Source organism: Megascapheus bottae, chromosome 11 (assembly GCF_031878675.1).
Source record: "Megascapheus bottae isolate mThoBot1 chromosome 11, mThoBot2.hap1, whole genome shotgun sequence".
Classification (NCBI taxonomy): domain Eukaryota; kingdom Metazoa; phylum Chordata; class Mammalia; order Rodentia; family Geomyidae; genus Megascapheus; species Megascapheus bottae.
In genome coordinates, this window is record NC_143519.1 from 42,023,594 (window position 1) to 42,040,114 (window position 16,521).

Here is a 16,521-nt window from a genome sequence, read left to right on the forward strand (position 1 = left end):
CGTTCAAGCCCCAGGACTGGCAAAAACAAACAATCAGACCAATAAATTAAACCTAAATTTTAACACATTTATATGCAGACCAAATCAGTTCCATTTTACAAATTAGAATAGAACCCCTACCTGGCAACTGCATAATAGTGGGTTTTACAAGATAAGAGGAAGGAAATAGAACAATTGGGGAAAAGTGATTAATCAATACCAATTTATCTTGTTAGGTTGAAGTTTAGAGCATAAGAGATGTCCTCATTCAGAGTCATTTAGCCTGGAATCTTTGTTTCCAAGAAGGGTGAAATAATTTAAGGATTTAGCTGCTTTTTAAAAGTTTCAGTTCAATTATGTAGCATTGTGCATGAGTGACTCTTTTCAGATTGTTCTGTTGTGCTGGGTACTGTAGCAGAGACTTAGTCCACAATGGCTTTCTGTCAGTTTTGTTTGGTGCTGGTGACTGGGAAAGTTATGTTAACACCAACTTTTTGAATAAGAGTGTTGTGGCTATCTGCTAGTCATTATGAAACCACAGATACTGACAGTTTTATCTGGAGTTGTCTTGCTCTTTGGTCTGTTGTTTTATGGTGCTGTGTGTGTGTGTGTGTGTGTGTGTGTGTGTGTGTGTGTGTGTTTAGGCTGGCTTCCTCAAATGCTTTTTGGAGGAGATGAAGCATAAATAGCACATGGTTAGTGGTAGAGGTGGCTATCTTGGGGACAAAGGATGTGCTCTGGGGAAGCCTGAGGACCTAATTCTATGTCTGCTGAAAGCATTTCTATTTTATTTATTAATTGATTTAATGTGCTTATTGAAGGTCCTGCCTCTTCCCTCTCAGTTCATTATTTCTATGCATCCAAAGATGGAATATGAAGGATTGACCCCTCTACACACACCCTGTTTTCCTAGGTGCACACAGATACCAAGTAAGCTGTAAGTTCAGACTGCCTGACTCCAGCGAGGCACCATATGCAGGCCTGGCTGTAAACATTCCATAGTGAGCCTGGATGAAAAGCTCCCCATCTCCCTTGACCTTTGGCATTAACCTCTGCCTAAGGAGGCACCATAAAACCAAGCTCCTGTCCCAGCTCAGACACACAGACTCCCCAAGCCTGTAGGAAGGCTGTGTATCTCAATAAAAGGCTGCTCTATCTCAATACACAGTCTTCACTTGTGGAAGATCGAGTCTGGCCAATTTCCTTCCTTTTTCTTTTGTTTTCCTATATATTGGCAGTGCTTATGTTTGAACTCAGTGCTTATGCTTGCTAGTTACCTCTTGTAACCAGATGTGCCATGCTGTTAACCATTTTTTTTATTGTTGTTATTTAGTGGATAGGGCCTCTCATTTTTTACCCCTTGGACTGTGAGCCTTCCTAACTGTTCTTCCTACCTGCACCTCCTGTGTAGCTGGGAGTAAAGCATGTACCACCATCCCTGGGCATTTCTTGCATTTCAAGGAAGCTGATCCAGCTGGAGCCATGATTGCTATCCACTTCTACCCTTATGGTTCTGATATCTTCCGCATAAGCCAAGAGTCAGGGATGGTGGAAGCAACTAGAGAGGATGATATAAAGATTTCTTGCTTGGCCAAACTTCAGTTCAGCCTTCTGAACTTTCTTTCAGATCCATTTGTCTGTATCTTTGAACTCCCTGGCCTGTCTTCAGCAAGAATCCTGTCAAGTGGGCATAAACGGAATGCCTTTGATTCTCAATGTTTCATAAGTTTCCATCGATCACATGGCCTACTGAGGTTTCTTCTTAGCTTTCAATGTACGGATCCTACTCTGTTACATGTTCTAATTCTCACTGTTGTATTCAGAACTGGCCCTGTTCTATGCCAAGGTCTCTCATTTTCCTATGGCAATAGTTGAAGTATGGGCCTGTCCAGTCCTACTTCATGTGGGTGGAGAGTACACATGGGCACATCCCTTCCATCCAAGGCTTATGCTCAGGATTTCCTGCCTTTCAGGATTTTTAGCTGCTTACAAGATTGAAATCAGCTGGCCTCCTGGACAGACCAGATTGTATTCATCAGCAGCATGCTGTCATTCAGGGTTATGATCCTGTTCTTTCCATTTTTTCACCAGACCTTCTATATATACATTAAAAGAAGAGGCTTAAGCAGCTGCATTCTCATTTCGAAGGTCAGAAAAGAAACTCCATCCTAAATCCCTTGCCTTTAAATCTCCTAGGAATCTGGAAGGAAAAGCCTGTGAGTAGTACTGGCACCATGAAGCCCAGGGCTGGAGGCAAACATCCTTACTCTAGTTTGTAATTCAAATCTTGAGTGTTTTGATGATGGTTTCTGGCAGATTACAGGTTAATTTTTATGCTAACAACAGGACAAGCAACTTAGTACTAGATGCTTGTAGCTCTCTCAGCTTTAGGCTAGCTGCACTTCCCGAGATGGTGGCTTTCATGGAATCAAGCCAGCAGACATTTTGATTTAGTTTAAATAGTGATTTTCTAAACATAGAAGCAAAAATTTAGAATCTGCAAACTTCATAAAGAATAGAAATTTCTGGCTTCTCTTAGACTTAGGGGTTGATCCTGGTCTGGCTTTCTCATATGGAAACATTGATACTGCATCAAGTCTGTATTCTTCAAATGAAATGTGTTACCTCTCTTTTTCTGCCTTGGTCTGTGATTGTTAAATTTAGTAGCCTGGATTATTGTTACACATCATCTTTTGTTTTATTCTATTTTATCTTTATAGCAGATAAATGATTTTTTTTATCTGTTCCCAGGTTTCTACCAAAAATGAGAAAACAACAAAAAAGAACAATTGTTCCGATTCTTCTCTTGTTTTATTTATTCCTGTCATGGCAGTTCTCTTTTTGGCCCCATTTGGTGGTTGTAGGTGATGTCATGCTCACCAAGTCACCATCCATGGACTTAGCATAGTGTTGGGTACTTAACAGGCACTCAGTAAAACATGCTGACTGAATAAATGAATAGCAAAGAGAATAGAAGCCATGAGCCATATGCTTTACCGAGCTTATTTATTGGGTATACACATACACTACTTAATGAACAAGGTGAGACTTTATGTCAAGGCCAATATACATCACAAGAATTCCGCACTGCGCATAGTAAATGAGAGGCTGATGGATTTCCTCACAGTGAAATTTATTTGTAGGTCTCATTTTTTATTCTAAGGTGGACATTTTTTTTTTGTTGAAATAAACAAGGAGGCCTAAATAGCTAAGCCAAACAAAACAGAATACTCCTCTGCAAATGGCTGATTTAATAACGAGACTGAAAAGGAAAAAAGTGCCCTCTGCATTCCAGCTGAGTGACCTAAGAGGACTCTGTGCAGGTTGAGTGTTTTGCTTTTGTTTTTGTGGGTAGGGGTGCCCTTCTGGTTTCCAGGAATGGAATGGAGAGTGGTGCTACCTCTGAGGTATTCTTTTGTGTCTCAGGTGGATGTTGCTGTGGCTTTGGAAAATAAATGATGGCAAAAAGACTTGAGTTTGGGTGGGGTTAAAGTTGTTTGGGGGAAGGAAAGGGACGAGGCACAGGATTCTCCTTAAGGAAGAGTGAGTTTACTTTCTAGAGCTCTCTCGGGGCCCTCAGAGGCAGCCTTGGACTGAAAGCACAGTGACAGACAAAATCGTAGTTTGCTGGCCTGGTCAGCATGGCTGTTGCCCCCATGCCTCCCCAGCAGCCATCCTCTGCCTTCCTGACCACCGGAACTGATGGTGGGAAACAAGCCCAAGGACTTGACTTATCCACTGGTGTCTTGGCACGAGGGCAGTTCTTCATCAGTACCATGATTTTCCCTTGTCCCGTGGACTCATTTTTCCTAGATCTCTGCAAGGTTCAATCTCTCCCCACTGCCATCTTGATGATGTGTGCCTCTACTTACCTGTTTACTTTCACCTGCCCAACTGCATGCATATTTCAGCTCGCCTTTACCCTGTCCTACGCTTGTCTTTTTCCCAGAGCACTTCTCTCCTTTTTAGCCCACTCATTTGTAATGTATGTTGCCTCTGTACAGAAGGTCAAGTTTCTCCCCGAGGGCAGGGATCTTTGCTTCATTTACTGGTGTAGCCCAATTGGCTGACCGGGCCAGGCATCAGGTGGATAATAATACTTATTGGATATTTTTTGAGGTTATTTCACTAGTATTTAGAGACTTTGGTTTTCAAGCTTTGCCTGTTGTCTTGGCTGACACTATAGTATGCTGAAGGCTACCTAACAAGGAACAAGCTTTGATCCTGGACTCAACTCGGCTCCTTCCCTCCCTTCCTCCCTCCCCCTCCCTCCCTCCCTCCCTCCCTCCCTCCCTCCCTCCCTCCCTCCCTCCCTCCCCCCCCCTCTCTCCCAGTCTTGGGGCTTGAGTTCAGGGCCTGAGCACTATCCTTGGGCTTTTTCTTACAGGCTAGCACTCTGCCACTTGAGCCACAGCACCATTTCCGGCTTTTTTTTATGTATGTGGTACCAAGGAATCGAACCTGGGTTTTCGTGCATGCTAGGCAAACACTCTACCACCAGGCCAAACTCCCAGCCCAATGGTATTTTCTTTTTTTTGCCAGTCAGAGCTCAGGGCCTGAGCATAGTCCCCGAACTTTTCTCAAGGCTAGAGCTCTACCACTTGAGCCACAGCACCACTTCCTGCTTTTTTCTATCTATGTATGTGGTACAGAGGAATCGAACCCTTATCTTAGTGCATGCTAGGCAAGCACTCTACCACTAGGCCAAACCCCTGGCCCTGCCATCTCTTGACTCATAGCACCACTAGGATAAGGCCCAAGACTCCTTACTCAGAGAACTGTGATGTCTCGATTTCTCCTACTTGTCCAAATATGTTTTTGTTTTTTTGTTGGACTACCAGCCCCTTTCTGTCCCATCCAGCTCTGTCTCCTCAGTGTGGTTATCTGAAACATGGGCACAAATGTCAAACCGTGGTGCCTGGAAGAAGCTGGCTCCAGTCCTCCATCCACCTGATCTTCACCTAGCAGCAGATGCTGTGGATGGAGCTCTTCCATTCCCATGGCAAGTGGCACTGTTGGGCCCTGTAACCCTCACAGCAGGCCCTGGTGTTGTCCATATTATTTTCCCTTCACAGATGTGGAAAAGAAGGCTATATTTTGAGAGAAACCAAAGAGGCAAAAAAAAGGAGACTAAGAAAAAATGTTCCCTTTCTGAGTATCAAAAATGAACCAAAATGGGCATGAGGGAGATCTTAGAATATGTGTGTGTGTGTGTGTGTGTGTGTGTGTGTGTGTGTGTGTGTGTGTACGTAGTTGTATGTCAGGAGAAGATTCTGTTTCCAGATTTGCCTTCTGCTCTAAGCTAAACCTGCTTGTGCAATGTTTGGAGCCTTGAAGCCCTTTTCAGCACCTTATGTGTGTCCTGCATCCTGGCGCTGTGGGCACTGAGCATCGGTATTTGTATGTCACATGGCAAGTACCCAAGATCCATAGAGGGCAAACGACTGATTCCACAAGCTGTCATCCAACACTTAGCTAGTTTCGTGTCCTTGGTGGGAAATGCATTAGAATGGATTTGAATGCTTTTTCTGAAGGGAAATGAAATGTCTTCATAGAGATTTGTTTTGATGTTGACATTTTGAGGGTCACCTTGTGTTTATCAGGGAGGATAGTAAGAGCCATTTGAGATCATGACTCTATCTTTAAAACATGGAAGGATACAACCCTGAGGACCAGAACTCAGTACTTACAGTGTCGACCAAGCCAGGAGATTTTTTCAACTATGACATCTGAAAAGAAAGAAAAAAGTTTTCTGGTTAATTATTCAGAAAAATTAAAGAAACATCTGTTGGAAATCCTGGGAGCTAGTAACTTTATGCCACAATCTTTCCAGTGATGGCACAGCTGGGACTCTGGAGGCTGTTGAACTAGAACACAGGTGTCATACAAAAGGGGTGGGCCTGGAAGTGAGGGTGGCTTGCCCAACCTTATTCCAAGACCTGAGGAACTGTGCAGTTCTTAGTGGGGACATGAGCATGTGATATTTTCTTTTTTTCTCCTTCTTTCCTTCCTTTCTGGCTCCCTCCCTCTACCCCCTCTCACTTTGGGTGCCAATTCTGAGGCTTGGCACTCAGGGCCTGGGCACTGTTCCTGAGCTTTTTATTTATTTATTTTTGCTGTAAGATAGCACTTTACCATTTGCACCACAGCACCACTTCTGGCTTTTTTGGTGGTTTACTGGAAATAAGAATCTCACAGATTTTCCTTCATGGGCTGGCTTTTATCCTCACGTGTCAGCCTCCTATGTAGCTAGGATGACAGGTGTGATACACAGGCAGCATGCTGGGGGCACAAGTTACAAGTCACATTTGTAAGTACTTAAGAATGAAATAGAAATGCTTTTATTCCCTTCAATTTCTTCTGCCTCTACCCTCCTCCCCCTTCCCTTCCCCTTTTCTCTTTTCTTCGTGTGTGTGTGTGTGTGTGTGTGTGTGTGTGTGTGTGTGTGTGTGTGTGTGTGTGTGCTGGTTCTGGGGCTTGAATTCAGGGCTTCAGCATTGTCCTTGGGCTTTCTCAAGACTAAAGCTCAACCACATGAGTCATAACTGCACTTCCAGCTCTTTGGTGGTTAATTGGAGATCTCATAGACTTGTTCTGCCTTGTCTGGCTCCTAAGTAGCTAGGATTACAGGCATGAGTCACTGATGCACAGCTACTGTTTCTTCTTCTTCTTCTTCTTCTTCTTCTTCTTCTTCTTCTTCTTCTTCTTCTTCTTCTTCTTCTTCTTTTTCTTCTTCTTCTTCTTCTTCCTTCTCCTCCTCCTCCTTTTCCTCCTTCCTCCCCCCTCCCTTTCTCCCTCTCCCTCCCTGCTTCCACTCCCCCCTCTCTTTCTTTCTTTTTCTGTCAGTACTGGAAGTTGAAATCTGGGTCTTGTGCTCTGAGTTTTTTTTTTTTCCATTCATAGCTGGCACTCTACCACTCGAATCATATATCATTATAGCTTTTTAGATAGTAGTCTTGAGGATTTGCTTCCAACTCCATATCTGTTGATTTTCTGTTGATGAATTAAGTTGGGGTATAGATCTGTGGCACAGAGATGAGATATAAATACTACGTGATGTACAGGTGTAAGTATTTAATAGAACCATTATGGATTTCTTTTGGGATAGGAACACTGAAAAATGCACTGACATAGCAAGGGTGTTCTGAGCATAGAAAAACTGGGAACTTCTAGTATATTTTACTAGTATATTTCCAGTGCTCAACTGGAAAAACTGGGGTCATTCTTAATGACTCTTGTTCAGCCTCCCAAACACACTCATCAGTAAGTCTTGTCAGTCTAATCTCCCCCCATGTTCAGTCTTCTCCTTCATGTTCCTCCATGTTCCACAACTGCTTCCAATCCACCCATTCCACTGCTCCAACACCCATTCCTTAAGCAAGATTGTTTTCTTTTTTGATTTGAGACTGGGACTCAAGCTTAGTGCTCTGCCAACTGAGCCATGCCTCCAAGCCCTTTTACTGTTAAAGGCCTCTAAAAAGCCCATCCAAGCTGGCCCTGTATCTTCCCTTCCTCCATTGGATAGAGCCTGTTCTCCCCTCAGGTTTCTCCTGGAACCCTCCCCACTATCTGTGAAACTTTCTGGCTACCTGAACACATTCAACTGCTGGGCCCTTCCTCCTCAAGTTTCAGCTCACAAACCATCTCCTCAGTGAGGTCTTCCCTGCTTTTAGTCAGTCAGGTACATTTCATCCCATTGTATGGTTTCCTTATGATATCTGTCACTCCTGAACAGATCATGTTCACAGGATTGTGCATTTAGAAAGAGAAATAATATCTTTAGTTTTTACAGAGGTAAAATATTAAACTTAAACTAGGTCTTAGTACATCAAAATACTGAGTTCTCTAATTGTATTCCAAGATGGTCTTAAAACCTAATGTCCCATATTATCACAGTAGAGCAACCTTGAGCTGCAATTGTACAGATGTTTTACAAACATGATAAATATATCTACGCCCTTACATATAACAGGATGTGTGTACAGCAGCAGCAAAAAGATTAGCTTCCTTCTCACAAGGTGCAGCCCTGATGCGTACTGGACTGATTTAAGAAAACTTGCCTAAAGAAAGAGTAGTTACTTAGTGTAGCTCTTCCTTTAAAAGAAAACATATTTGTTCCTCAAACAAAGATACTCAGTTCAATGTGTTCTATCTTTAACAACACAAAATGGAATTGTATTTTTTCATTCACCATTGTATTTTTACCACCTAGAATAGGGCCTGGCACATGGTAAGCAATAAATATTTGCCAGAATGAATAAATATGATTGTCTGATATGGTAAGTGTTTGGGTCAATCACCTATGACTCCTAACAGAGATGATATAAAAATGTGTTGAGAAAAAAGAAGCTTATAATTTCATTCATACACACACGACATACACATTCATACACACACACACACAAACACACACACACACACGCACGCACACATACACATTTTGAAGTCCAGTTAATTTATTCAAGGGGTTTCCACATTCATTGGAAAGACACAACAGATAGTTACCCTATATGAGTTTTTTCCTGAGTACTACTTATGGTTTATCATAGGAAATAATATGGAGTTGCAGAGTTAATGAAGCAGAGCTTCACTCTGTTGTGTGCTGCTCTTCTTATCTGTCTCACCTTGCTCTTTCCCTTGCTTTCCTTCTTTCTAGAAAAATTGAGATAAAAACTTAAAAAGGAACCTTCCTATAAGTACAGCATTAAGCTGAATAGACTCTCCCATTGTCCAGCCTGAATTTGCTGATGCATTTTCCTCCACAGTAGTGAATCCAGGAAATGCACATGGTGAGTTGGCAAAAGGAACAGAATTATTCAACATCTCTGCTAAACAGCAGTGGGGGATTAAATAGAGCTTTCTTTAATACGATTAATTTTGAAATATGAAGAGCAGTTTGGCATATCCCCAAATATACAGGGCATTTGTAGCTGTATAAGATTAAAGGAGCTTTCACACAAAGCAATTTTCCTTTCCAACATCAAAGAGCTGTTTTGGAGGGATGGCTAGTCGGACACTCGTGGCAGCAAATGCACAGTACAGAGCTTCTTTATGGCAAGACAGTCTACTCAGCCAGGAGTCAGATAGATGGCTTTTGCTACATGGGACATAGGGAAGCATAGTTCCTAGGATTACAGGATTATGGGTTAGGGATCAAGTCAACAAATACCCCAGACGGGTGGCTTCTTGGTGATAACCTTGGATTTCCAGGGATGGAGATTGAGGTATGTTGACTGTCAGGACATTCTATTAATACACAGTGACCCTGACACTGGAAAGAGTTCTGATGGCAAACACTGCAGCCACCATTTCTCCATGCCAGTCACTGCTCTTACTACACAAGAAATAGCATCAACTTCTGCCACTAAATCTTCTTCCTGTGACTTTCCCCAGCTGGACTTCCTGAATCTGCTCCTCTTCCCCCCCACACCGAGATGCACACAACGCACTTGTTCTACAAGTGAGTCACAGATATTTGAAGGTAGCTTTTATATTCTTTATTTGCTTTTGGTGTTCTCCTGTGTTAAACTTAGGGTTTTTCTTGAACCCCATAGAAGGGTTTATATGGATTTCATCTTGCTGGTTTTGCCTTACCCTTCTGGGGTGAGGCTCAGTAAACCTGGTATATTATGCGTCTGAAAATTATAAGTGCCCAAGTTTTCTCCTTTTTTTCTCTTTCTTTCTAAAACTATTTCTTGCAGACATTTTCTTTTTGTGGAAGGTATTAGGATTTTTTTTTTTTTGCCAGAACTGGGGCTTGAACTCAGGGCCTGGGCACTGTCCTTGGCTTTCTCAAGACTAGCACTCTACCATTTGAGCCACAGCACCACTTCCAGCTCTTTTTGTGAATGTGGTACCGAGAAATCGAGTCCAGGGCTTTGTGTATGCTAGGCAAGCCACTCTACCACTAGGCCATGCTCCCGGCCTGGGTATTAAGATTTGAACTCGGGGTCTTGTGGTGGTTAGGTAGATGCTCTACCCCCTAAGTCATCCCCTAGTCCCTTTTTTGCTTCTTTTTTTTTTTTAAATTGGCCAGTCCTGGGGCTTGAAAACTGGGCCTGGGCCTGGGCCTGGGTACTATTGCTGAGCACTCTACCACTTGAGCCACAGTGCCATTTTTGCCCTTTTTTTGGTAATTTATTGGAGATAAGAGTCTCATGAACTTTCCTGCCTGAGCTCGCTTTGAACACGATCCTCAGATCTTAACCTCCTGAGTAGCGAGGATTGTAGGCATGAGCCACCAGCATTTATCTTGCTTCAGCTATTTTTCAGAGTTTTGTGGTCTTGTCTAGGGCTGGCCTTGGACTGTGATCCTCCTACCCATGCTTCCTGCCTAGCTGGAACTACAGGTAGCTATCACCATGTGTGGCTTATTGATTGTGAAGAGATCTTGTTAACCTTTTCCAGGCTGACCCTGAACCATGAGCTGCCTGATATCTGCCTTCTGATTAGTTGATATTATAGATATGTGCCATCAGACCCAACATTTTTCAGACTTTAAAAATAGTCAAGTGCTATTAGGGCTATAAATATATAATATAATAAAATATATAAATAATCAATAGGGCTACAAGGATATATAGAAGGCACATTTTTGGACTCCTCTTACAGCCAGTTATGGTGGCTCATAGGCATAATTCTGGCAACTTGGGAGGCAAAGTATTAGGTCTGGAGTATTGTGGTTAAGACCACCTTGAGGAAAAAATTCCTAAGAACTCATATCAACAACAAAAAGCTAGGTATGGTGGTAGATGTCAGCCCGGCTACATGGGAAACCTAATAGAATGATTGTGATCCAGGATAGCCTAGGCATAGATTCAAAGATCAAAAATAATGAAGGAAAAAGGTCAAGAAACATGTCTCAGATGACAGAACATTTGTCTAGAGTTCATGAGGCCCTGATTCCAAACCTCAATACCACACAAAAACAGCACCCCTCAAACACCTATATCTAGATAGGCAGAAACATAAATTACATAAGTTAGAGCATGATTGTATAAAAAGAGGAGCTTCTTCTTTCAAGTGTTGGGGGTGGAAACCAGGGCTTTCCCTGTACTAGGTAAGCACCCTACCATTCCTGCTACAACTCCAGTCCAAGAAGTCCATGTCAGCATGAATGGAAGAGTAATTATCTGCAAGAGCGAGTAATGAAGAGGCCAGGAGAAGGCCAGCAATACCCCAGCTTTTGGAGTGTACAGTTCAGTGAAGGAATTAAAAGCTAGCCAGAGGCTGTTCCAGAGACACTCATTTAAGGAAGAAGCTGTTGCAGCCTGGAGTTTCAGCCTTTTCTCCTCTTTTCTGTATGCCCGATCAGTGGGCCCTGGGCCAGGTGTCTTGCGTCATTGGAGCACTGTCTCTGAATCTCTCTCTACTGCTTCCTGATCTGGCTGCATGCATCAGAGATGCTAAGTGTTCAGGAGTTCTGAAAACTAGACCTCAGTGAGAACTACTGACAGTGTGACCATGAGCTTGGTCAGATGTAACCCCAACGCAGGGGGGTCCAGTCCTGGGTGAGCGTAGATCTTAAACATGGTTGAGCTTTGAAAACCTGGCTTGAAGCTATGAGTGAGCAAATTGATCATCAAACTCCTCTCATCACGGTGACAAAATAATGTGAAGGAAACAACTCCAAGGAGGACGAATTACTATGCTCAGCCTTTCATCCATGGATACTTAGCTCCAGGTGCCATATTGATGCAGGAAGCGGTTGTTTACCTCACAGCAGACAGAAACCAGAGAGAGGGAGATACCTGAGACCAGCTGTAGCTTCAGAGCCATGCCTCCACTGACTTACTTCTTTCAGAGAGCCCCCACCTTCTAAAGATTTCAGACCACCACAAAACGGTGCTTCTCCTAGTGAGAGACCAAACATGAGCTTATGGAGAACATTTTCATATTCAAGTCATAATTTTCTCTCCATAGACTACAAAAGTCTATGACCATTTCATAATGCAAAATGCATTTAGTGCATTGCCAAGCTTTTCCCTCCAAGTTGTAACAATTTCAACATTGTTTTGAAAGTCCAAATTCAAGGTGTCCTTTGTGACTCAAAGTAAGCTCTTTGTTTTAAACATAAAGAAAAAAAATTGTGTTATCTCCAATATACCAATGGCACAGATTACACTTCAAAAAGGGAGGGGTAGGAAAATAGCTAGGAAGGATTGGATCAGAACAAGACTGAAAATCCAGCAGGGCAGGCACTACATCTGTACCTCTGACAGGCATCTGAAGAAGATCACCATGTAAACTTTAGGGATTCAGAATGCCCTATTCTGATAGCGCTGCCACTTGCCGACCACGAGGTCTCCCTTTTAGGCTGGCTCCCAGGGCTGCCTCAAGCTTCGCTTGGCAGATGTTTCACATTCTTGGCATCTCCAGCTCCTAGCAATCTCCATTACAGTTTAGGCTTTACCCTCAAAACTTCACACATAGCCCCACTAGGGACATTGTGCAGGGACACCAACGTTGCCACACACTGATTGGCCTTCCAGGCCTCCTTTGAAATCTGGATGGAAGCCTCTGTAGCCCTTATGAGTCTTACATTCTGCATGTCTACAAAACCAGTATCATGTGAATGATATCAAGTCAGCTCCCAGCTCAAGCTGTGGAATCATCCACGTGGACCATGGGTGCAACAGCTTCACATGGCCTGGGAGCTGGGGCAAGGTGAAAGGAATCCTAGGGAAACACTTTCCAAGGCCACCTTTGCCAGCAGCGTGTCCCAGATGCTGTCTCCTCAAGAAAGTCTCCAAAGGTCAGGAGTTTGGCCTAGAGCTAGAGTGATTGCCTCACATGCGTGAAGACTGGGGTTGGATTCCTCGGTACCACATACATAGATAAAGCTGGAAATGATGCTGTGGTTCAAGTGGTAGAGCTCTTGCTTTGAGAAAACTCAAGGACAGTGCTCAGACCCTGAATTCAAGCCCCAGAACTGGCAAAAAAAAAAAAAAGTCTCCAAATGAGTTTGCTCTTCCATATGACCCTGTGACAGATGGGGTGTGGTTAACTCCTGAGATGTCCAGATGCAAAGCAATTGGTTTCTTTTTCATCCCATGAATCTATTTTTAACAACATTTCTTTCTTTTTGGACCAAATTTTTCATTCTCCAAATCCTTCTTCTCTTTTGCTCCTTGTTCTCACTGCAAATCTACTGCAATGTAGCCAGAAATAGCTATGTTTTCCTCCACCAAAACAGTCCACAAGGTTTAAATTTAGACTCGCTCAAAGTCTTAGGACATGGACAAAAAGCAGACACCTTTTCCCAGAATGTAACATGAATAGTCTTTAGTCCAATGGACCCCCCATGAGCATATTTTTTACTGTCTGGATTTCTATCAGCATTCTGGTCTTTTGAGCTCCCATCACAACAGTTCATTAAGCTCTGCTTCTAGTTTCTCCAGTCTTTCTCACATTCTTTTGTGTGTGTGTGTTGGGGGGGGGGCATGGAGCTTGAACTCGGCCTGGGTGCTGTCCCTGAGCTCTTCAGGTCAAGGCTACCACCCTACTCCTAGGCCTGGGCATTGTCCATGAGCTCTTCAGATCAAGGCTACCACCCTACCCTTGAGCCAAGTCCCACTTCCCATTTTCTAGAGGTTAATTGGAGATAAGAGTCTCAGGTCCTTTTGTGCCGCAGCAGTCTTTGAACCTTGATCTTCAGATCTCAGCCTCCTGAGTAACTAGGATTATAGCCAACACACATGGCTCTCACATTCTTACAGATCAGTTCCAAAGGCTTAAGAATCACATGGTCAGGATTTCGTCATAACAATGATCTCACCTCATAGGTACCAATTTTTTTTTACTCTTTTTTTTTTTTTTGGCAGGTCCCTGGGCTTGAGCTCAGGGCCTGAGCACTGTCCTTGGACTTTCTCAAGGCTAGAGCTCTACCACTTGAGCCTCAGCACCACTTCCGGCTTTTTTTTTTTCTATGTATGTGGTATCGAGGAATCGAACCCGGGTCTTTGTGCATGATAGGCAAGCACTCTACCACTAGGCCAAACTCCCAGCCCTTATGGGTACTAATTTTATGTGCTAGTGTTATCATCACTGTGACCAAAATATGTGAGAGAACAACTTGAAGAAATAAAGATTTATCCTGGCTCAGGGTCTCAAAGAGTCCAATCCACAGCGGTGTGGGCAGATTATCATGACAGTAGAAGTATGTGGAGGAAGAGGTATATGGTAGACAGGAAGGAGAGCAAGAGTGAGAGCAAGAGAGCGTGTGTACACATGAGGCGGGGAGGGAGACAAAGACAGAGACGGTGGGGGATGAAATGGGAGAGAGAGGAAGAGATGGGAACTAGGGTCAATCATGAATTTCAAAGCATGCTCCTATGATCTGTTTTCTCCAGCTAGGCCCCAGCTCTAAAGTTTCCAGAACCTTCCAAATTGCATGAGCCTGTGTGGGAGAAGGTGATGGGTCATTTCATATTCAAATCAAAACAACCCTCCAGCTCTCTCACTGCTCCCTTCCTACTAAATGTTTGCAAAAGCCATATAATGAGTGATTGTTGTCCTTAATGTACTATGTTATCGCTCATCTCTTTTGCTGTCCTTTGGTTATCTCATATTGTTACAGTATTTTACCTTGTTATCTGATATATTGTATATATGTTTATTTGGTTATTTGAAATAGGATAGGGAAATGGGGGAAGACAAGATGAGGGGCGGGGACTGGGGTAGGGAAATGGGGGACCAAGACATGAGAAAGGGTATCAATGTTTGTGAAGTATTGCACCTTCTATTGGGTGAATATAATGTAACCCTTCTATTAATTACAATAAAAGCTATATGAAAAAAATGTTTGTTTGTGTATCTATCCTAAGACCATACATTACAAAGGCTGGCTCACAATGGCATTTCCACAGAAGTCTGTGCACGAAATATTTGGCCCAGAGGAAGAAGAGACCCACAGAAGTCTAACTGCAATCCAGATTTCTGTTTGAGTGTTTCATTCACTTACTTTACCATCTCTCCATGGGGAAAAACCTAAGGACTGTGTGGCCTCGCTCAGGGAGCTGAGGAGCTGGTGAAGCGAATAGGGCAGGGGAGCCACAGGAGCCATGGCTGTACTGGTGTAGGAATCGTAGCTGGAGCAAGGGACAATTCTCACTTCTGTACAGGACCTCAGGAAACTTTCGGCTCTGTAAATTCAGGGCATCCTTGTTGCTGTGGTTAACGTCTTCCACAGTGGTTTAGAGCATCTCAGCCCATGGGTGGGATTCTGGGTGGGTAACAGTGCTTTAGCACTACCTACTTGGGTGAGTACGGCATTGCCCTCCTGAGGACTGGTCTGGATTCACAGGAGAACATGCCAGGGGCAAACAATGAAGTCACAAAGTTCTGTTGAACCAACCATCATGGACCAATCTTGGTACAACATCCCCTCCTCCATCCAGGGCACATGTTAAAATGTAGTTTCCCAGGGCTTAAAAACAAACAAACAGAGTTTCAAATATATTGGGATTTGAGCCTTCAAGCAGGGTGGGTGCCTTGGCACTGTATACCTGTAAAACAGCAACCTTGGCTGCTATTGCTGTTGTCCACGTCCTGGGGAGACTGGGTAGGATGGCCCTCTCCCTCTCAGTTTATAAAGGGGAAGTGGAGTGACTCTCCCGAGTCACAGCAGACCTGGGCAAGGCTGGAATCTAGGATCTGGGCCTGTTCTCGTGGTTGGTCCACGGGATTCTGCATACCCTCCCACCCAGACTTGCCCTCTCCACTCAGGGCCGGTTTCTTCCCAGGGGAAGGGACTGCCCCGATCCTTCTTTATCTGTGCTAGTATCTCTCTCCTTTGGGAAGGACACCCTGCTGGTTGAAAGGAGGTCAAACTAGGGAGCAGAAGAGGTCAAGAAAGAGTGGGTGAATGGAAAGAAACCCAAACACGCCTGCGTACCTGATGCGTCTTGGTGATCTAGATGCCCAGCGCTGCTGCTTCCAGCCTGGTCGAGGACAGGGATTCCCCCCTCTCCAAAAAAATGGCAGATGCGGAGGCCTGCAGCCCTCCTCAACGCCGGTACCTGCACATCTCGCTCCCACTTCCGGCCCACTCTTCACCCCCAGCTTCAGTTTCTGCTCTCGGTTGCCATGGGGACAGCGCATCCAGCCCCAGCTCCATCGCACCTGCGTGGACTCGGGGTTCTAAGCTTTCTGCCTCTGCAGAAAGCTGACTTCTGTTCTCCGGGCTTCTTTCCTGGAGTGGAGGGAGGGCGGGGGTGTTTGGATCATGCAAACCCTCAGTGGCTGGGCAGGGAGATGCCAAGGCCACCTCTGTCCCCATAGGCTGTACACGTGCTAGAAGGCCGGTACCTCGAAGGTACTGTATAATCCCAGGGCCCAGCGCTGCTGGTTAGTCACAGAAAAGCATCTGAGTGGAGCCATTGGAGCTGGTCTCTGGGGGGCATCCTCGGTGGATTGGAGGTCAACCTCTCTGCTCTTTTAAGTACTGCTTAAGGGACTGAAGGAGGGAGGAAGAAAGGTCAAGGGCACTGAGAGTCCTCAAATGTGGGCTTCATCTGGGCTCAGCGGCTGCAGGAAACAGTG

The 16,521-nt window shown here is 44.2% G+C and overlaps 1 protein-coding gene across 1 annotated transcript in view; it reads right to left on the minus strand.

Annotated features, from left to right (window-relative positions):
• Erich6b (glutamate rich 6B) overlaps nucleotides 1-16,025 on the minus strand; it is a 50,438-nt gene extending 34,413 nt beyond the window's left edge. The window contains exons 1-2 of the mRNA XM_090341791.1: nucleotides 15,875-16,025; nucleotides 5,670-5,708 (exon numbers count right to left, since the gene is read on the minus strand). The gene's annotated coding sequence lies outside the window, so the exon portion shown is untranslated. The remainder of the gene's footprint in view (nucleotides 1-5,669; nucleotides 5,709-15,874) is intronic.
• Nucleotides 16,026-16,521: the final 496 nt, after the last annotated feature.